This window comes from Ptychodera flava, chromosome 3 (genome assembly GCF_041260155.1).
Source record: "Ptychodera flava strain L36383 chromosome 3, AS_Pfla_20210202, whole genome shotgun sequence".
NCBI classification, from domain to species: domain Eukaryota; kingdom Metazoa; phylum Hemichordata; class Enteropneusta; family Ptychoderidae; genus Ptychodera; species Ptychodera flava.
Genome location: NC_091930.1, coordinates 11,653,674 through 11,677,138, shown reverse-complemented (window position 1 = coordinate 11,677,138; position 23,465 = coordinate 11,653,674). Strand labels below are relative to the sequence as shown.

Here is a 23,465-nt window from a genome sequence, read left to right as displayed (position 1 = left end):
GGGTCGTGTTTCTGCCTCTAAATGGGACACGTTTTGAGCGACTGTAGCTCACATGAACAGGTATTGGTCTGCTAGTTTTAACACTACTAAACTGCATTGTGTTATTCTCAGACTGCATATCAACATTACGTACATGCCATCTATTTTTGTTACCTATGGTAACTCTGGTATTCTTCCCATACACAGCTCTTCTGATAGACATCGCAAGCTCAGCAGTACCACTGCGATTCAAATGTAACCCATCTCTGTTAAACAAGTTTCTATTACATCTCTTGAAAAGCTCAAATGAGTCAATGAATTGTGCTCTACTCATTTTACGACAGGCAATTAACATGTGGTTATTCATTTCACATAAAGCATCCTCAATCTCAATATCATATCTTGGTAGGATACTGTTTACAAAAACATTAGCTGAGCAGAAATTTATATTACACTCATTGATGACCTCATCAAACATATTCCTGCAATCATCAAGTGGAATAGAGGCAATATCATTTGTTCCCAGATTGATAATAACATCAGTGACAATCTCAGGTTTACTGTACTGTACAAGGACAGCTTTGGCTTCTTGAAAATTTGAAGCCGTCACTTTATGTACATATGAACCTGGCAAGATACGTTTCTGATCAATAAACTTACCAGTTGAATCAGTAATAAGCAAAACTGATCTCTGATTCTGAGCTTTGAAATGAGAATTCTCATAAGGAACATTACTACTATGGGCATAGCTTCTTTTCTCACTGTGATGATGATAGGCCATACTAGGTTTTGTTGATTCTGTTTGAACACTGGTAGTGACCCTTGGAGAGTCTGACTCTCCCAATTCAGAAAGTACACTGAATCTGTTTGAAGTACTTACATTTACATCATAACTTGGTGTAGAGCTATTCTTAGAAATATCTGCTTGAATAGCAGAATCAACATTACCAATATTAGGCACTGTATGAAAAGGATCAGGCCGGATATTAGTTTGCACACCAGTATCAACAAAGCCATTTACAGTTGGTATTTCATTCATATCAGATTGAATAGCAACATCAACTTTCTGACAAACATTAGTAAATGAGGTACTACTTTTACCACTTACTCTGTTACATCTTGAAAGAAATTCAGCTTTCATACATTTCATTTCTGCTTTCAAATTATTTACCTCTATACGAAGTGCATCAATTTCTGATAATGTAGACATTCTTTCTGCATTTACAACTTTTACTTCATCATCAAATCTTTGCTTTTCCACTTTGACTTTATTTGAAAAGCGGACAATTTCATCTCTGTAATCTTCTCTGATCTGGGAAATCTCTTGTATTGCTGATACAAGACTGCCCTGTAAGTCTTGTACCATACCCTCAATACTTTCAATACGACTATAGAGTTTATTACATGATACATAATTACAAGATTTGTCACGTCTGTTCCTGGACTTTACAATTTTGGAAGCAGTAAAAGCAGGTGTTTTTGGAACACGTATATCACCCGAACAGGATGACCACTCACTATCTGAGTCAATTACTGGGTCCTTAACAGATGGTGCTTGTGTAACGTTGTGCTTGGAAGTACTGCTGGTAACATTCTTGCTGGTGAAAGACAATGTAACATCCGTGTCCGGAATGATAGTGAAGTCCGACTCTACCGGTGACTCCATATCACAGCTGTTAACAGTACTCTTAACAGTAGATGTCCGAACAGAGCCAATATCCCCTGTAGACACTTCTGGGTCAGATTCATAGCTCTGGGCCTTCATTTCTCCCTCTACATCTGAATCATGGTCTGTATCACTATCTTCTGTACCATCATATGACATCAAAGTATCAAACGACTTTATCCAAAGTCTGAGATGAGCTGCGCTACCCTGGACCATGATTGTTCCCCTGTTTATAAATGGAAACTGCAATAAATGAAGTCTGTTCACCATCTACTTGCTTATTAATGTGATATTGGGTGCCACCAGGAACATTAGAAACACTTATTGAGGAGTTCAAATCATTAAAGTAGCGCTTAATACGATCTTGCCACAGGGTTACATCTGTAGTGAATAAAATGGCATCACACGGTATCTTGTTGACAGAACCATCCGGGTTAAATTCAGACCTGTAGTCAACAATTAACTTCTCCGGATTTTTTCTCAGGATGCTATCTTTCAGTTTGTTCTTCTTACTTTTACCTAACTTCGAGTCAGCTATTAGTTCAGCAACATTACTACTCGACCACTGCAAACTAAAAGGTTGGCTACTTCCGCTGCAAACACCGGGGTTAGCATTTTCATTGGCAATGGTATGCAACAAATCCATCGACTCAACAGTAGATTTTGCAGCAAATTCGCTCGATGATGCACTACACCCTTCAGCTGTCTTCAATTTCTTGACACGCGGAGTTGTAAACAGTAAACTATCAAACTCCGAGTCACTGTTATAGTAGATATAGTCATTATCAAATGATAACCTCGTAGTTGAGCGACATGACCGTCGTAAGTTGGACGGGACGCACATGGTGTCGGCCATGTCGGAAATGGCCAAAGTCAAAGACGAAACACGGCTGAAAACATACTTGGAAAATAAAAGTTTACCGTACGAAGTCTTGATACAAAAAAAAGACCAAACTTGTCCATAAATGTTAACTGAACAGGAACGGGTACCATATTGCTGATCTGTAAGTATTTAGTGGAACATTTTCCGTACGAAATCAGAGTGCATCAAAACTACTCCTTCACCAGAGCAGAGCGCCCTCAGTGTGTTTGGTGTTTATTATGACTATCAGGTTTGTAGTTCAAGCTAATATCATAGTTTGACAGGGCAGCCAACTATCTATGGCCAGTGGCATCCAGCTTCGCCGACGTTAAAATGTATGTAAGTGGAGTATTATCTGTCATAACTTTCACATGATTACCTGCCAGGTAATCGTGAAATTTTTCAGTGATAGCCCACTTGAGTGCCAAGAACTCCAATTTGCGGGCAGGATAGTTATTCTCACTACCAGACAAACCATGGCTTGCATAGGCTACTTGTTTCCCCTGGACAGTGTCTGCTTGGTACAGTGCTGCACCTAAACCTACCAAACTTGCATCTGTATGCAGCTCGAATGGTCTGTTGTAGTCCAGGTAAGCCAGAACTGGAGCTGTAGTCAGTTTATTGATAATATCATTGAATGCTTGGCTACACTCATGTGTCCAGATGTATTGTGGGGGTTTCTTCTTTGGATCAATTTTGACTCCTTTTTTCGTCTCAAGGGCTGGCCTACAGTGAGCTCATTCAGTGGCCTTGAAATTGCTGGGTATCCTGGCACAAACCATCTGTATTACCCTGCTAAAAGTTCTCAACTCTCTGACATTTCTTGGCTCAGGCTATTTCTTGAGCGCGGCAGTCTTTTCAGGATCTGTTTCCACTCCCTCCTCAGACACAATGTGGCCAAGGTATTTAACTCTGTTCCCAAAAATGTTGACATTCGGTGTATTTGATCTTCAACCCAAATTCAGGTAGTCCCCTGAATACTGTCTCAAGTCGATCTAAATGTTCTTCAAATGTGTCGGAGAACACAATAATGTCATCCAAATAGGCTAAACATATCTTCATATTGTAATCACCAAGGCAACACTCAATGGTCCTCTGAAAAGTTGCTCCTGCAAACTTTAAACCCATAGGCATGGCGACGCACTCATAAAAGCCAAGTGGTCTTACGAAAGCAGTCTTTTCGATGTCCTTTTCTGCCACGGCAATTTGCCAATATCCGCTCTTCAGATCGATTGATGTAAACCAATGAGAGCCTTTCAAGATATCCAATCCTTCCTCTATCCGTGGGATGGGGTAGGAGTCTCGAACAGTCACATTGTTTAGTTTGCCATAGTCCACGCATAGTCTGACTCCTCAAATTTTTTGACAAGTACGACTGGAGAAGCGTACAGGCTCTGTGACTCGCATTTAATTCCGCTACTTAACATATCCTGCAGGAGAAGTCTCATTTCCTCAAAGTGTGCTGGAGGTATCCTACGATAGGGTTGACGTATCGGCTCTTCACTGGTCAAGCCAATTTCATGCTTTACTGTGGTGCATCTACCAAAGTCATTTTCAGCCTGGAGAAGACTTTACTGTTACGGTAAAACATTTTTTTGACATGATACATCTGTTCTTTGGTCAAGATCGAGTCAATCATATCGAAATCTAGGCCACCGTTGGCCATAACCCTACGCTCGGGTTTCGTATCCCCAGCCTGCTGAGACTGTGTAGCTGAGATAGAGTCTGCATCAATTTGTCTGACTGCTTTGGCATATCCAACAACCTGTCCAGGTCGAATCAATACTGGATCTGGAGAGTCGTTGTGTATCATCAATGGCACTTTGACTTTTACGCCCACACTCAACAGTAACTATCATTGGGTCGATCATCCATCCACCAGACTCACTCCATTTCCCTCCAGTTCCACCGTGACATCAACTTTGTCCCCAATTGGTCCTGGTTTCATCCTTCCGGTAACCCAGGCTGACTGATAGGGTTCAACAACAAGTGGTGTCTCCAATGAAGTATGAACCATTCCTAAACTGCCTGTCTTCCCAATGAATTTGTCTCTTGCGTGTAGCGTGTTTAAAACACTGCGACCCGTAGCAGTAATAGTGCAACTCCTGCCGACTTTGTGTTTTTCGGATTGGTATGGGGTCTTCTTATATGTGAGTTCAGCCAATTAGTGCAAGCGGTTATCGGCACTCTGCGATTATATGTATTATCGGGTACCACTAACGCCAAAATCAGCTTTTCTCCCGCTCTCCAAAAACTTGAACTGGAAAAGACACTTTGACTTCTACGACTCCTAAATATTGCAGTATATCATCAGTAGCACCTCTTATCTCCAACAGTTCATCCAAAGAGGAAAATGGGAGCGAACCTAAGATCTCCTCCCAGTGGGTAAGGCTGACTGTGGTCACTTGAGAACCTGTGTCTACTAAACACTTGCAAGTCACTCCATTCACACGGGCAATTTCCTCATTCAAAGAACCTAAGACCGCACCATCAATAGGTCTAGCCTGTCTATTTCACTTTTGACTTTTGTTGCGATGAAATCTTGCCTTGCTTGTGTGTTTTCTGGACTGTGACACGTCATTTTTTTTTGCTTTTATTGTGACTTTTTGAAGTAATTTGACTGTCACCATCCTGCTGGTTTTCAGTAGGTGAATTGCTCTTTGTGACGGTACAGTCTCTTGCTCTGTGACCTGGTTCACCACAGTTGAAACAATTATATGGTTTCTTATTCTTGATATTGCTGACTCTCTTACTAGATCGTCGCGAATCTGAAAGTTTGGTTTTTGCCTCAGATAAGTCTCTTCTGGTCTCATCTAACTTTCTTTGCTCTTCACTCAATTCTCTGTGTAACCTCTTTAACTTCACTTCCACTCCTGTCATTGCGATGACCTTCAATCTCTCTTGTAGACAATTTTGTATTCCGATCACTGACCATCTTTTGTAGAGACTCTACTGTCCTGTGGTCTGACTCATGCTGTTCTTGCATCAATCGCAGTGTCTTTGCCACTTGTCCCATTAATCCCATGTTCACTGAACTCTGAGCGCCTTCAGTTTCTGTGCTCTCAGCCTCAGAATCATCGTCAGGGCTAGTGGACTGGTGAACTCTACCCGCTGGCGACATTTAACCTTTGCGCTGGTGATCTTCTCTGTCCTTTATTTCTTGTTCCGCATTTCTGGCTACTCGAAATGGTTGCATGTAAGTTTTGCATCTATGTAATTCATGTCTGGTTATGTCAGCAACTCTTTCATCTCTCAGTCCTCGGAAGAAAGTTTCTCTTAACATCCCGTCCAGTGCGTCTCTGTTCACTGCACCTCTAACGCGCACGGCATGTATTAAATGTTTTAAACGAGGCCCATATACAGCTACCGGTTCATTTTCTTCTTGGCGACTATTGTAGAACTTGCAAAGCAGTGATTGCCCTGTCTCAACTTGACCATAGATACTTTCGAGCTTTTCAAATATCCCTGGGATCTTTGCATGGTCAAGGAAGAGTACTGCAGCTCGTGCTTCACCTTTTAAAGATCTTTCTACTGCCTGTGTAAGGACCCTATTATCATATGTACTTGATTCCACCATCCTCTCAACTTCGCGCTTCCACACTTCAAAGCTTACACCGTCTTTACTTTTGGGTTCACCGGTGAAAGTCGACACAGGCGGGAGGTGAAAAACATGTGGGGTGAAATGGCTAAAATCAGACTCCCTGTGCCCCTGAAGGGGTACTAATCATAGGTGCGTAAGGTCCCAAATCATATCCCTTTGTTTCATTCTTAGCTGGTTGGGAAGGTCCCTTATGTTCATACCTTTTTGCTTCTCCTAAAGACATGGCCAATCTTTCCCGCATACTGACACTTTTCTTTGGTAGTGTATTAGGGGTCAATTTAGACTCTAATTTAACTTTGACAGGGTCAACGAGAGGCGGGATATCAGTATTACTGTCCCATCCCTTGGGGTTTGAGGTGGCATACCCTTGTGGTCTCTCCATGCTGACTTCTATATATGATATCAGACAATAAATGTAGTATACCAGCAAAGCTCATAAGATGCAACTAAAATGTCCACTGTGTACTATTACTACACTTTTCTTACACAGAAAATTCAAAATTATTTTTCATTTAAGTAAGTACTTGTGTGTGTATGATTTCCAAGCACAAGTGTCCTCAAAATCTGAGTAAAAACCGTCAATACACCTGTGGGGTATCAAATCCAACGGCCCCACGTTGGGCGCCATTTTGTAAGCATTCGGTTCCACACATGATTTGAGTAAGGCAAATGCTCAGCAAAAATTTATCTACAGAGAACTGGGCCGGTTGGATCAGACTGACATAGTTAATTTTGATAATAGAGGTCACTTGGGTAAGCATAGATGGAAATCACTCACAACACACACTGAGATGTTCTGTTGAATTCTTGTATTAAAATAAAACGACAAACATGAAATTTGTCTAAGGACAATACAAATGCTCGAACTCGAGTGCAAAACAACTTAACTTAGAAAAGCTAACCCGTTACTACACAGTACTTTGTATGATGACCAGTGCTGATAAAGTTTTACTGTCTGATCAGCAAGTGTAGGCACTTAGTGTTCTGTTCCAGCTGATTAGTGTCCGTTATTTCATCAGCCAGTCAAACGTCACTGATACACGCAGGACAGCGTGTACGTTCTTCCCTGGAAACTTCTTTGACATAAAGTAGTTATCCATATGCGGCAGCAGAGCATCCGACAGTTCTATCATACTGTGGTTCACAACCTACAACACCTTTTGCTTCATTGTTTTGGAATGTATCGAGTCCGTATAACACAAAAAACTTTGTATGGCCACTTCCACGGCTAGCGACTTCTCCGTGAAATGTACTGAGCGTTTTAACTCACAAGTGTCAAATACGCTCAGAGTTACTTGCTTAAAAAGGGCGAATTGTGGAGCCTCCGTCCTGACACTCTAGCTTTTAACATGGATCGCCTTACATGGACTGCTTGTCAATGTCTCTGTGCTTGACAACCGCAGACTGTCTCTCAATATGAGTGTTCGTAAATCGCTCAACTGATCACATGGCAAAAACAGCGACTATGGGCGCCGTAGACAGTGTACATACTTTTCCTACCTCCTTTGATAAAATCGAGCGAAACAGCCGTGATCTGTATTCAGTCTCTCTGTGGTCGATCCTACACAATCTTGGAATGCTACTCTAATATAATTTTACTATCATGCTGTACTCTGGAATGTTTCTTGGCTCGGCGATCCATTTGTTTGGCAGCTAAAGCTCAGGACGGCCAAATTTTCTCAAACCTCCACGCTTCTTCTTTCACTTACTTGCGTATTAATACACTAGTGTAAATAAGCGTAGCAAACAATAAAGTTTCTTTTTAAATGTAACAGTTATCACTCAAAAAAATACATTTAAATCTAACAAATGGTTCAACTAAGAATAAAAATCAGATTACGTTGCTTGGATGATAAACAAGTCGCGTAAAGATGCACTACTTCAATATGGGCGAATTACCACGTATGAAAGACAATGTGTGATACTGGCTCAACCTTGGAGAGCCGTCTTACACGGGAATGTTACTGTAAAACACAACACACAGTTAAACACAGTGTGTCCTATATGAATTGCTTTGAATTTTTTAAAACACGTAATGCAAAAGTTCACCTGGTTACAATTGCACAATCATCAAATACATCTGGAACAAATTTTACATTTTTGTCTGGTTTTCGCACGATCAGGAAAGATGAACCCATTAAATGTAACTGATTTGTCAATTTTGTTTAGGTTTGAGTAAAAATACAAATTCCCTTTCCAAGTTGATTTGTAGGCATTTACTATTCTCACCAAACGATGCATGATAAAATTTTAAAGTTTCGATGGGAAATGGCCGTCTACCTCTACCCAATCACTTCTGCTGTAGTGTAAGTTTTTGGTGATCCCTCTTTCAAATGATTTGGTAGATGTTACGAAAATGTCTTGTATATTTATTTATTTTATATACAAGGAAATGAGACCTGGTAAATTTGATTAAACTACCCTTTTCTTGTGAATGTGCTAATTAATGCTGGAAAATTTTACAAAATCACTGAACTATTTCAGCCCTTTTATTAAAAATGAACTATCTTTGGTAGATGCAAAGAAATGTGATCAATATCATCTGTCTGTTGAAACCTTAAAATATTAACAACAGAAACCAACAGTTTTTCCCTGGAATTTTTAGGGACTGTACAGAGATGTCTTTGCAGCTTTCAGGGACCACTTCTAGGAGACCCTAAATGTTTTAGAGACCACACTGACTTGACCTTGAAACTTTCATGGACCACCCAGATGAGTCCTTGAAACTTTTAGGGACCACCCAGATGTGGCACTAAATCTTTCAAGGACTATCCTTGTGTGACCTTGAAACTTTCAGGGACCACCCGGATGAGTCCTTGAAACTTTCAGGGACCACCCGGATGAGACCCTAAATATTTCAAGGACTATCCTGATGTGACTCTCGCACATCAGCTTGTGCATTCACAAGTATTACTTGGTAAAACTGACATGCAGAGGAATCTCTGGAACGATTTGGTCCAACCTTCACATAAGCATCAATATACAGCACCTCGAAGTTAAGATTATGTAATGGCTTAACCTGGCGTCCTCTTGGCTCTGATGTGTGACTGTTTGGCCAGCAGCAAAACACGTCTTTGCGTATTGATCACGTTACGAGATCTACAAGGCATGTTCTCCCTGGCATAAATGTGATGAACTGGGCAGTGGCTGAACCTTCAGTTGATTTAGACGAGCAGTCTTGATGATTAACGGTAATGTACTCGCTAACTTAAGTATACTCTCGCTAGCCGACGCGATGCTGGTCTTAACAGTAAACAGTTTGCAAACAATCATTTCATGATGGCATATTCCATTTTAACCTAAGGGACACCTAGGGCGCATCGCGCGATTGCATAAGGCCCCAGGTAAGGTACATGTTGCTCTTTTATGCTGTAAAGTTTTCCCACCGTTTAAAATACTGTGGTTGTAAGTTACAGTCTTCATGATTAATTTGGAGATGTAGTCAATGATGCTTTGTCATAAAGCGAGACACCGAATCGTACATCAAATAATATGGTCCTTGCTAATTAACATAATAAAGGTCACGGGTCACATTGTTGTGAGACTCTGCATTGTTTCAAGTCGAGTGTGTAAACGACGCGACGTTCGAATGAACTTTGTCCACTACACTTATTCCTTCGTCGGGAAAGGTTACCGATTCTTAATGTAGGACGTCCATTACCCCAATTATTTAATGACAGGACTACATGGAAAGCAATGGAATACTGGATATCGCCGATGAATTTGATTTCTGTTACCAAGGTCCTTTGTGGAGTGACAGTGCTGTTCCCGATCTCGACAATGATGTCAGCAACTGTGATCGTAGCGTGAACATGACTAAGTCTATGAGTCCTTGAATCTTTCAGGGACCAATTGAGGTGTCCCTGAATCTTTCGAGGACTATCCTAATGTGACCATGAAACTTTCAAAGACCGCCAAGACGAGTCCTTGAAACATTCAGGGACCACCCTGATATGTCCCTGGATCTTTTAGAGACCACTCTGATGTGACCTTGAAACTTTCAGGGACCACCCGGATGAGTCCTTGAAACTTTCAGGGACCAACCTGAGGTGTCCCTGAATCTTTCAAGGACTATCCTAATGTGATCTTGAAACTTTCAGGGACCACCCACATGAGTCCTTGAAACTTTCGGGGACCACCCTGATGTGTCCCTTAATCTTTTTTAGGGACCACTTAGATATGACCCAAAACATTGCTTGAAGGACTGGCCTAGAGAGGCACTTTGAAATAGTAAAAAACCAATTAGATATGATCCCGAAACCTTCAAATGCATACAGACCCTCTTTACAATTCAGCAAGCATCAAGTTTTGACCTTTAATGTTGACACTTTCAAGCATTTGTATCAATGAGATGAAATATCCTTAAAAATTGTCAAAAAGGATAAATTTATAATTTTTGAAAAGCAGATGGCTTTAAATACTACAATTTTTTATACTACTTTTAATATTTAATTCGATAATTAAAGTTTTGATATTTTCATTAGAAAAATCGATAATTACTAAATGCTTTGAGTAAACCCTCAGTTAGAGAGCATATTCTGTGTCTTTACTGTTCATCTTATAATCACAAAATAGTTCAAATTGTGTTTGTTGCAGATACATCGGTCGCATTTCTTGACACATCAGTGTCAATCAATTGGGACTCGCTGTCTACCTCCAAACATTATACATCCACAGACTCTTATGCATACGTTCTATTCAGCTCATCCCATCCCCATCGGTGCAATGAATCCATTCCATTTTCACAGTTTCTACGCGCTCGCCGCATTTGCTCTGATCGAAAAGACTTTGAGCAGCAGGTAGACACTATTAGCACTGGTTTTCGGCTCCGTGTTATCCCCGCTCTGTAGTGGACAAAGCTAAACAGCGAGTCGAACCACTAACGCAGGAGGATGCATTAATGTCAACCACCTGCTCTCAATGTGACCGCATTCCACTTGTGTTAACATACCATCCTTTCAACCATAGAATCTGAAAAAATCATCTTGAAGGATTTTTCTATCTTAACTAACTCCCCTTATACACAGCATATTTGTTTCGGCACCTCCTATTATGGCATTTCGACGTGACTCGAATATCAAAGACCGGCTCGTACGGTCCACTTTGCCTAATCGTCACTGCGCAACTGGCACGTCATAATGTGGCCGTCGAGTATGTAATGCCTGCCCGCATAATCTTACCACCAATGTCATTCAATGCCCGCGTGGTAGAGTCAATGTTTCCGGCGTGTTCACATGTACGTCGGCTAATATCATTTACTGCATCAAATGCAAAGGCTGCAGCATGTTATATATTGGCGAAACAAAGCGTCGCCTAGGCGATTGCTTTGCTGAAAACCTTCGCACCGTGACCGACAACAAGCTTGCATACCCGGTGGCTAAACATTTCTGTACACCACCCCTCCGTGGTCGGTCTGACATGACAATGTCTTCTATTATTTCCACCGCCGACTCAACCTGCAATAAACTCGAACAGGCCACTATTTTTAAACTTGGCACTCTGGCACCAGCCGGTATGAATGCATATTTTAACGCGTTCGATCGTTCTGTCTTGTGTGATTGTTTTTTAATTCTTGTCCTCACGTTCTCCTTTGAGTTTTTCAGTACTGACAGAGGGTTGTACCCGAAACATCTATGTGTTTTAGTCTCTGTGATTTGCAAGTGTTTTATTTTCCGCTGGTCGGTCAGTATTTACTTATTTGGTTTTAGTATAGCAGTCTTTATTCTCTGCCTTTTAACAAGTATTGTATCTCCCGCTGGTCGGCCTAATTTACTCTATAAATGGGTATCTTTGTGACAAATTTATTTGATAATGCAATCTAATAAACACAAAACACTTTTTAACTGATTGTCTTTTTACGAGCATTTAAAGTGGCACTCCCACTTGGTAACACGTTTTAAACACATTAATGCTAACGATCGATATTTGACGATATTTGCACGCGGATCGCGAGATTTATCGATAAAAACATGTCATTACCCGAGCGTAATTTTCACATCCCGAAGTTTTACGATCGTTTCTGATTATGACTAAAAATTTCCCGAACTTGTGTTGATGTGCTGATAGACGATATTCTAGGGAGTCCATAATAAGCTCGAACGATGCAATAAATTTACCTCTCACTGCGAACACTTTATATAGAGCATTATGCCTTTACCTCAGATAAGTTTTTTAACACTTAGTTTTTGTCGTTTTCAGTATTCTCAATCAATTGTATTACACTTTTCACCATTACCAATAGATATCAGTAGTTTATGTGTAAAATACTAGCAGCCTCTGATGACTACTTTTAGCTCACGTGTGTGAACACATGGGCTAATGTCATAGCGATGTCTGTTCTGTCTGTCTGTGTGTGTGTGTGTGTCTGTCTGTCTGTCTGTCTGTTTACACGATAACTCAAAAACGCCAGAACCGATATACAAGTCAGATTAGGTACACAGGTACCATATGCTACTAGCAAGAACTGATTAGATTTTGGTTAGTGTGGCTTGCATATTAATGAAGTTATGCACTATCGTTTTTTTTTTCGTACAATGGTTTCCCTATGGAGACAGTAATGACAGTTTAGACATATATCAAGAAATACTGCGCAAAATGTCATGAACCTTTCACAGATGACAATCTCAGAGCATTATCATGATACTGTGAGTGTCATTTCAATTATCTGCTCATTTGCATAAATTATGTAATGAACTTTTGTTATTAGTGAGATAACTCTGACATTCCTGCACCAAACTTGATGATACATGCAGCAAATATTGATCTGATATATATCTAATTATACTTAGAAGCATTAGGCAGTGTCAAGTAAATAAATAGCTCATTTGCATATTTTATGAAGTTTTGTAATTAGTCATATAACTCCGATATAACTGCACCAGATGTAATGAAATCTGCTGCAAATACAGATCTGAGTGATATCTAACTGTGGTATAAAGCATTTAGATATTAAAAATAATATTTAAAAATAAGTCGTTCAGATAGAGTTTGTTGTTTCTGTGATACAAACAGTATTGAAGATGAATATCATTTTTGCCTTATTTGTCCATTATATAAAGAGCTCAGAGCCAAATATTTACCACGTAACATTTACACTCATCCATCTATTGATAAGTTTACTCTGCTGTTTCAAATGCAGAATATCACTGTTATCATAATTTATCAAAGTTTATATTTTTTGCAATGAAAAAGCGAGATAGCATACAATCTGTACAATCTGTGATTTTTCCAGATTCTATGTCCAACAATGTGACTGTAAATACTTCAATCGAATAGATGTACTCATCTTATTTATATATATATAACAACAGTGTCTTCCGAAATGTACCTATTTTTGATAACTTTTGTATACATTTGGGCTGGAGGCCTATTGTATAAGAATAAAGATTAATATTAATAAAGCATTTAGTAGTGTAAAGTTAATGAAGGGTTCATTTGCATATTTAATGAACTTTGTAATTAGGTATATAACTCTAAAATTACGGCACCAAAGTCAGTGCAATCGGGTACAGATATTAATCTGATAAATATCTAATTGTCCTAAGAAGCATTTTGCAATGTCAAGTTAACAAATAGATCATTTGCATGTTTTACGAAGTTTTGTAATTTGTCACATAACTCGAAAATAACCACACCAAATGTGATGAAATCTGCTGCAGATACTCATCCGGCAGATATCTAATTGTGATGTAAAGCATTTAGTTGTGTGGTGTAAATTAAAGGTTTATTTGCATATTTGATTAACTTTTTAACTAGTGATATTACTCCAAAATCACAGCATTAAATTTAATGGAACTTGCTAAAGATGTTGATCTGATAAATATCCAATTGTACTGAGAAGCATTGAGTAGTGTCAATTAATAAATAGCTCATTTGCATATTTCATGAAGTTTGATAATTATTTGAAAGTCATTTAGCATTTTCACTTTAGCCAATGCTTATTTGCATATTTAATAAACCTTTATACTTTGATATGTATATCTGAATTGACTTGACCAAAGTTGATGAAACGTGCTGTGTACATCGAAGATACTATGATATAACATTATTGAAAATCATTAAGCAATTTCACTTCAGCCAATTCCTTATTTACATACTAAATGAACTTCACTAATTAGGGTTGAGGAATCTTGCAACATATATTGAAGATACTATAAAACAACATTATTGAAGTCATTAAACTTTTTTACTTCAGCCAATTCCTAATTTGCATATTTAACGAACTTTCCTAATTAGGGATATTTATCAGTCTTGACTAGACAATCTTCCCCCTCTACTGTCTACGACAAGACCAAAGTTGACGAATTGCTTTTACATTAAAAGATACTATATGATACGACATTATTGAAAGTCATTTAACATTTTACTTCAGCCAATTCCTAATTTGCATATTTAACGAGATCATTTCAGTCAATTCGTAATTTGCATATTTAAATAAATTTTCCTGATTGGGTATATATACTTGGATTTAGAATTAATCTGTGCTGAATATTATTCATTATGTTGATCATACCACTTTCAATGAAGTTGCAAACATGTGGCAAAGGTTCAAATTTATACATAACTGCAATATAATGAAACACATGAGCATTTTCAGTTTATATCTGGTTACACTTTTCCGTTATGTCATCATTAGTGTCTAAAACTGCTGTTCCACTTCCTTTCACGGTTTGATCGGTATCTCGCCGTTTTTTGTAAATGTTCTCAATGTACTCACTCTGTGTTTCGGAAAGGAACATAGTTTCAGGAAAGTATGCAATAACATTACACTAGTCTTATTAAAGTTTATTTAATTTACGGCATTGATAAACAAATGATCACATGTACAAGTTAGATACATTTATGGTTGAGTTCATTACATTGATGGTTAATTTGTTTATTACATTTGTTGTTCCGGGTTGTTACATTAATGGTTGGCTGTTTTATTACATTGTGGTTGATTTTTAGCTCTCCTGTTTACACGTGGGCTAATGTCATAGCGATGTCTGTCTGTCTGTCCGTGTGTTTGTGTGTATGTTAGTGTGTGTGTGTCTGTCTGTCTGTTTACACGATTATTCAAAAACGCCCGAACAGATTCAAGTCAGATTTGGCACACAGGTACCATCCCTTACCGAAATGACACCCATTTACATTGTGTTTCTTACTTGTAAGAAACATGTGTCATATACATGCTACCTACAGTTTCAAAACATGTGTCTGACCATATTGATTTTAACTTTCCGTTATGTATTGAAAACATGAACAATACATGTTAGAAGCATGTATGGCTTGAAATCCAGGCAGCTACACCCAAAATCTGTGCTGTTCAATGCAACATGTTTGTCACATGAACGCAACACATCTCTGACATGTTGGCAATCAAGAATCTCTCCTCTTCCATGAAGGTCCCTTAAGGGCACAAGAGCTCCTGGAAAATCTTTCCCGGAGAGCCCAGGATTAGATTTTCTGGATCTCTTCTGGAAAGATTAACAGGTAAGCTGCCACTCGGCCTGGCAATTAGCTGCCTCTCTGCTGGGTAGATTTCCTAATGCTGTGCTTTATAAAATCAACCTACCTTCTGCACTCTGAATTATAGTCACCCCAACAACTTGAAACTTTTTTATCAGTGCTGCTGAGAAACTGCCATCACCTTACCACTTCAGAACACTCTTCTGCACAAACAAAAATAATGCGAGAGCTGAAAAATTTGGTATTAATTAAATTTAATCCACCAGACTTTAAAAGCTGATCAACATAATCAACATCAAACTGTTAAGTTGAAAAAATGTTCAAGTGTCCATAAAGTCAAGAACTTCATATTGCCATGACCATGAGCTCTGTTTAAAAGTGTACGCTGTGATTGTCTGTTATGGTTTCAGTTATTGCTTGACCTGTCATCTTGAGGTTGTCCTATGCATAAGCTGGAAAAAATAAAAAACATCAAGTAAGATATAAGCTTATTAAGTTTATAACAAAAATATGTAAAATGTTAGAATTGCTAAAAGCTGACAATTTTGACTCTTTCAACAGCTATTAAACATTGAAGAATGAAATTTGCATGTAGTCAGAAAATAAAGAAACTATTATATACCCTCAATTTGCGAATGATGCAATGTGATTTGTTGTACAAGTACAAATCTTTTCATATTGCAAATACCTTCAAACTAGTATATCCATAGACAGTAGAATCAATGACATATAAAACAAAATTTATTTTTTCATATGATTTATCCCGCGGGAAAAAATGTTGATTTCCCTCTTTATTAAGTCATGAATCTTTAAAGTTATTCATGTACGGAATAAGACAGAAACGTTGCCATAAAAATTGATCTGTACTTGATCTTAATGTATATATGCCTGAACATTTTATCCAAGTATGTTATTACCTCATTTAAACTTCATGAGTCAATATTGTATGATTTGCAAAGGTTCAAGCGAAGTAAATGTTTATTGGTATAATTCAATTAAAATTATACACAGTCTACTATGTAACGTCCACTCATTTGATTGAGTACACTTCATTGCATATGTACATGAACGTTCTCAAGTCAAATTGGAACGCAGCATAGGAAAAAGGTAGGTTTTGTATTAAAGGCGAGTTCACCAAAGAAGATTTTTAATATTTGTTTTTGGTCACTTATTCAAGAATTGCCATTTTTGCCATTTATAACTTGATAATTTTTACAAAAATGGATAAAAATAGTGGCAGAAGTTGCATTTTTGGGCTTCATCAACTAAATTTATTTTGAATGATGAGAAAAATAGACCAAGCTTGGCGCTTTCATCAAATGATATGGCAGGGTGCATCTTCTGATTGGTATGGCATTGTCCACTCTCTCACATTCATGCAAGGCTGTGAGTATTTGCATAGTAAATGTGGTAAATGAAATGAAAGTGACCCAGCAGGGACTTGCACAGAAGCCGCCAACTTAGGAATTGACTTTTTGGTAATGAGGATCAGTCATACAAATGATGCAGCCAGAGAAATGCAATTTTGGGGGTTAAAAGTTGTGACTCACCCCAATATACAAATAATAAACAAAAGAATTAAAAATAATCGTATATTGGGGTGAGTCACAATTTCAAATAAAAAAAATACACAATAGTTATGTAAATACACAAAGCCTCAGCGTTACTGACAATGCCATACCCATTGGAAGATGGTCCCTGCCATATGACCTGATGAAAGCACCAATCTTGGCAGCTTTTCCCATGATGAAGCCCTATAATGCAACTTCTGCCACAGAGTTTATCTTATTTGTAAAAATCTGCGCAAGTTATAAATGGAATAATTGACCTTCAAGCGAGAACATATGTAAATATCACCCTGGAAAACTCCCTCTTTAAGCCAAGCTCGAGTTGCACAGACTCACTGAGAGTACTATTCATTTAGGAATCCTAAGGTTGAATTTTCTTACCATTTAATGCTTCAAGGTTATGGGTCAGTCTTTGATATCCAGCTCATAGTTGTTTACTTTTGTGAAACAAAGCTCTGTTTAAGAAAAAAGGTGAAGTACATTATTATAAACACATGATTAGTAATAGTGCCATTTGATGTTTATATTCTGCTCCCCACAGAATCCTTAAAAAGTTCTGTGCATTGTTTGAAAACATGTCCTTCACACGTGTAATCACTATTGTTACTGTTGATAAATGAAATCTGTCCAGTTATACATTAGTATACTGAAATAATCTGCTTGATCTAATGAAATATTTCGTCTACAAAAAAAAAACCTATCATCTGTGCTCTCGCTGCCGCTCATAATGTTCATAAATTGAGAACAAATATAAAAATTTACGGGAAAAAGTAAATGCATGATTGGCCATTTACAATTTTGTTATTTTTGTAGCCTGATTTATTGTTAAGTTTATGAATTCTCAGGAAATATTCTGTCATATCTTGTCTTTCAAAAACTACTCTGCCCCTATCATCAGCCTTTGATCGACACACATGGTGATAGCACAGCCCCTCTACTGTGGTGATAGCCAGCTTTGGAATTGACTTTGCCTGCATGAGCAGTGAAGTCATGCCAAGTGAATAATTATCAAATTTCTAAGCAATCGGATTTACGGTTTCAGAGGAGAAGGCAATTGTTGACGGACGACAGATGGACAGATGACAACTGAGAAAGTAGCCTGTTTGATAAGCATTGAATTCAGGCAGCAGAGGAAAAAAATAAGAGAAATTGCTAAAAACACAGATAAATAAATATCACCACAATTTTAATAAATCTGACAGAGGTCAACCCAAGGATCGTGAATATAAATTTTCAAAACAAAATGATTTTTTTGACCAAAAACGCTAAAAATTGCCCCCAAGTTACAACCATAGAAAAATTAACCACAATTCTTGGCTTGGCTGTCTGACTGAATTCAATTTTGCCAATGCATTTTATAACAACACAGAAATACAAATGATTGAGCAACAGTAGCCCTGCGTACAGGTCTGTGTGTTCTCGGCGTTATACGGCTTCCACCTAGCCTTGCAATGGTCTATGGAGATAACTGGGGCTGATCCGGACCGCAACAAAAACACGGTCTTTTTTGCCGAAATTCTGCTCTATCGGGGCAAAATCCTTTCCCTGCCTACCTTTACCTCCTAACCGACCCAAGAAAAGATGCGATGAACTTCTCCTAACGTCCAAAGCCGTTCGTTTTCTGAAACATAACGTACTCGACAGGTTGTTTACCACTTTGCCCATGGAGGTCGCCATTTTGAATCTCGCTGCAAGAACACAGTTATCTCCATAGACCGTTGCAGGGCTGTGGCTGTGGCTGTATAACGCCAGGAACACACAAACCTGTCCGCAGGGCTAAAACTACACTTACCCTGAGTAATGTAGATGGCATCAAGGGTGGTTTTGTCATCATTCTGCTGCCATTACATGGCAACATTTGAATTCGTGTCAACCACTGGTGGTACAAACTCATGCAGTGACGCCGTCTCGAGAGTCAAATCGCCATTGAATCGCCAGTCTTCCAGGACATGCAGAGGAATCCGCTACAATGGTATTTTACAGACTCAACTCATTTTCTGACGTCTGAATCGTTCTCACAACACACCAAAGTCATGATTTCTTGTGTAAAAATGACAGCGATTACACAGCAACGGAGCTGACACCGGCAGCTGCAAGCTGTCGACGTGGCAGCCTTGAACAGTTCAAATTGACTGTTGATGTCAAATTGACGTTCAAACTGATCAAGCCTCGTTCTGGTTCATAACGGAAGCCAAGCGTCGACCCCATTTTACTTGCAATCAGAAGATTCGATTCGCTGGGATTTTTTGGCAACTAATTGAAATGTCTGTGCACACAATTTATACGACAATTACGGTTACGATTCTTTGTTTAGAACAAAAACAAGCGTTTTTAAGGTGTTCATTTAATGACCTCTGACATCACATGACTTACCTTTGACACGGAGTCAGCTGTGTACCCTTGATACTATTGATAGACTCATTCAATCGCGCAGAGCTGTACTATGAGCATAGAGTAAGTACAAATCTAATGTATTTCGTGCGTCCATCCTTGAAATATTTCGTGAAAGTTACTCAAGATGCTTTTAAAGACTACTAGAAACTAATTCTTCGTTAAGGGAATATAATTTAAGCAAACTTTAGTTTTGCAGCGAGGCATTCTTGTAAACCCGGAAGTAAGCCCCCTCTTTCTACCTCCATGCTATAACGTAGAGTGACCGTGGCTCTATCGACGACTGAATATCACTACTGAAACTCAATTTGTTTGTGTCGTAGGGCTGACAATTAACCACATGGTATTTTCGACTCTGACAGTAACTGCTTTCAAAAGTCACTCGATGTTGAAAACAAAAACCAAATCTACATGAAGATCTTATTGGTCCAGTGCTCGTGAATAATATGTGTCGTAAATTTAAACAATAAATGTTTACAAACAAAGATGACATTTTTTGTTACCACTCAAAATTATCAATGTTATGTGATTTAATTTTGGTCAAACTTTGGTCAAACTATTGTTTTCGCCAAAACTACTTGCCTTATAGCTTTGATATTTGGTATGCGGGTTAATGGGGATAATAAAAATGTGATGAGTCTTTCAAACGATGACGAAATCTACAATTTTGTAATTTGGGGAATTTTTTACAATTTTTTCGTCGAAAAAGGGTTTCTCAAAAATTACGAGTCTGATAGCTATGATATTTGGTATGCAGGTTTCTACAGATATGATGTGCTTTATTTTATAAAACTGCCCTTCAGAAAAAAAAACTAAGTCAGCAATATGCATATATTAAACATATTTATCTCATGTAAACAGTGCATGACCTGAAATCCGCTCTCAGACTTACCCGTTTCAAACATGAATGCAAAAAAATAACATGTATGGTATATGTATACACAGCACCAACAGAAGTGTCCCTGGGCTTAAACACTTCAGTAGCTATTTGTAAACACCTTTTAGGCATATTGATTTCCAACTATCATGAACTGTTTATGAATCTGGCATGCTAGAAGCTAGTTTTCACTTTGTCATTTCGGTAAGGGATATGCTACTTGCAAGAACTGATTAGATTTTGGTTAGTGTGGCTTGCATATTAATGAAGTTATGCAATATCATTTTTTCCATACAATGATTTCCCTATGTAGACGGTAATGACAGAGTAGACATATATCAAGAAATACTTTCATGAAACTTTTCACAGATGATAATCTCAGAACATAATGATGATGCTATGACTGTCATTTCAAATATCTGCTCTGCATATTTAATGAAATTTTGTTATTAGTGAGATAACTCTGACATTTCTGCTGATGCATCCTGCTGATGATACATGCAGCAAATATTGATCTGATATATATCTAATTATACTTAGAAGCATTGGGCAGTGTCAAGTTAATAAATAGCTCATTTGCATATTTTACGAAGTTTTATAATTAGTCATATAACTCGGATATAACTGGACCAAATTTGATGAATTCTGCTGCAGATACTGATCTGACTGATATCTAACTGTGGTGTAAAGCACTTAGTAGTGTCAAGTTAATTAAGGGTTCATTTGCATATTTAATGAACTTTGTAATTAGGTATATAACTCTGAAATTACGGCACCCAAGTCTGTGAAATCTGGTACAGATATTGATCTGATAAATATCTAATTGTACTGACAAGCTTTTGGCAGTGTCAAGTTAACAAATAGCTCATTTGCATATTTTATGAAGTTTTGTAATTAGTCATATAACTCCGAAATAACAGGACCAAATGTGATGAAATCTGCTGCAGATACTGATCCGACAGATAGCTAATTGTTGTGTAAAGCATTTAGTTGTGTGGAGTTAAGTAAGGGTTCATTTGCATATTTAATGAACTTTGTAATTAGTGATATTACTCCAAAATTACAGCATTGCATTTGATGAAACTTGCTACAGATATTGATCTGATAAATATTTAATTGTACTGAGAAGCATTGGGCTTGTCAAGTTAATAATTAGCTCATTTACATATTATTAAATAAAGTTTTGTAATTAGTGATTTAACTCTGAGAGTACTGCGCGAAAGTTGATGAAACCTGCTACATATAATGATATAAAAGATATCTGATCGTTCTTATTACACGCCTCAAACGGCTGTCGATTATATTGGCATGAATTGGTTTATTTATAGAATATTAAAAACATAATACAATAAATCCTCGTCAGAGATAGTTTCTCTGGCATTAGACCGTATACACGTGAAGTCTTATCAGAAGTCTGTCTTCCACTCCCCGTCGTTTGCTTGGTTAGTGATTATCCTGAAGTCTGCAAACTTATGTTGCATAACATGTCCTTGCTCGTTGATTTGTACCCTGAAATATGAGACAGGTAAAAGGTACAATAGTGTAACATTTGAAATATTTTTCTCATCGAACAAAACAACGAAACACAACGATTATTGCATACCTCTTTCATCAGATTCATTTTCATGAAAAAAAATTCATTTTTGTGTAAATTTACTAAAGAAATGAGACAAAATGCTTAAAATTTCTCTATTTCACGACTTTTGAGTCAGGGCACTTTTGAAATGCCCTGACTTTTTCGTGAATTTAAGGCTTCATAAACATTAAATTGAGTCAGGGCACATTTTAAATGACCCTGACTGACTTAACTGTAAATCAATCGAAAATCTTCATTTTGGTCGAGGAAAAGTGACAAACTGAGATTATTACTAGTGTTTCAGTAATGAAGAAACTACAGACAAACTCTCATATTTTCATTCAAATATGAATATTGTTCAAATGTTTTGAACAATATTGCATTAGATACTATCATGCACTGATTCTTACTCATAACATTCAACAGCATCGTAAATTTTGAATAAAATTTTAAAGATAGTGAGCAAATATGGTGTAATAATAGACAAAGTTCTAAAATTCTTGACAATTGTTGCCAATCCAATTATCCCAATTTAGTTCCAATCGTGTTAAATCTTTTACACAACGTCAAAACAGTCAAAAAGTATGCAGTAATTCGTGTCATACTGTAGTATTTCATGCGTCCTGTAGTGTCTGATAAATGTCAATACATGTCGAGTCATCAGCAGTCAATTTCAATGCCGATAACTAATTTTGTCTAACTCAAAGTCATCCATTCAGCGGTGACATTAGTAGGTCAAGATGAGTAAATGCTAAATTTCCTAGTCTGTTTACTGACTACTAATGAATATGTTTTTAAATACGTGAGCACATTCAGTTCGTATCTGGTTTTCGTCTGCCATACTGTTATGTGTGGTTCGCCACGTGATATGCGACTACGCATACACGCAGCGGCCACTAAGTATCAACTGCACTTAACCTTGCACCTATGCGAATTTGGGTGGAATCAGCATAAATTGTTGTTCGTTTTTCCGCCAGTCTGTAAACTCAGCTTTTTCCCACGGGGCATGACCAAGTGGTACTATGGCGTACAGCAGTGTCAGCATAGACTCATACTCCATAGTTTAGTTTACAATGGCCCCAGTGCCGAATATTCGATGTTCGGAAACTGAATTTAGGTGGTCAACCGAATTCAAACTTTTACTTTTTGAGGACATGTTGTTATCGATATCTCGCGATCCGCGCACACACCACGTCAAATATAGACCGTTGGCATAAAAAATGTGTTTTAAAAATGTTACAAAGTGAAAGTGCCAATTTACGGTTGCTACACCCACCTCACCTTGCTACACAATGTGCTCAGCCGCACATGTAAACTTATAAAAGCCCATTTTTCTTTCTCTATGCGAGGAAAGTGTTCGTATCCGCCGCCATTGTTAATCTCATTCAACCAATAGCACTCGGGCGAAAACCAGCCTTACAAACAAAAACAACGCTAGCTCTGCACTTGATTTTTGCACTGTGCTACACAGTCGATGGCTGCCACAAGTCCTATATCA

At 38.1% G+C, this 23,465-nt stretch overlaps 1 long non-coding RNA gene across 1 annotated transcript; it reads right to left on the bottom strand.

Annotated features, from left to right (window-relative positions):
* Positions 1-15,792: 15,792 nt before the first annotated feature.
* LOC139129559 (uncharacterized) lies at positions 15,793-19,272 on the bottom strand. The gene is made up of 3 exons (XR_011551612.1): positions 18,916-19,272; positions 17,505-17,578; positions 15,793-16,007 (listed from the first exon to the last, which is right to left on the bottom strand). It is a non-coding gene; the product is annotated as an uncharacterized lncRNA (long non-coding RNA).
* Positions 19,273-23,465: the final 4,193 nt, after the last annotated feature.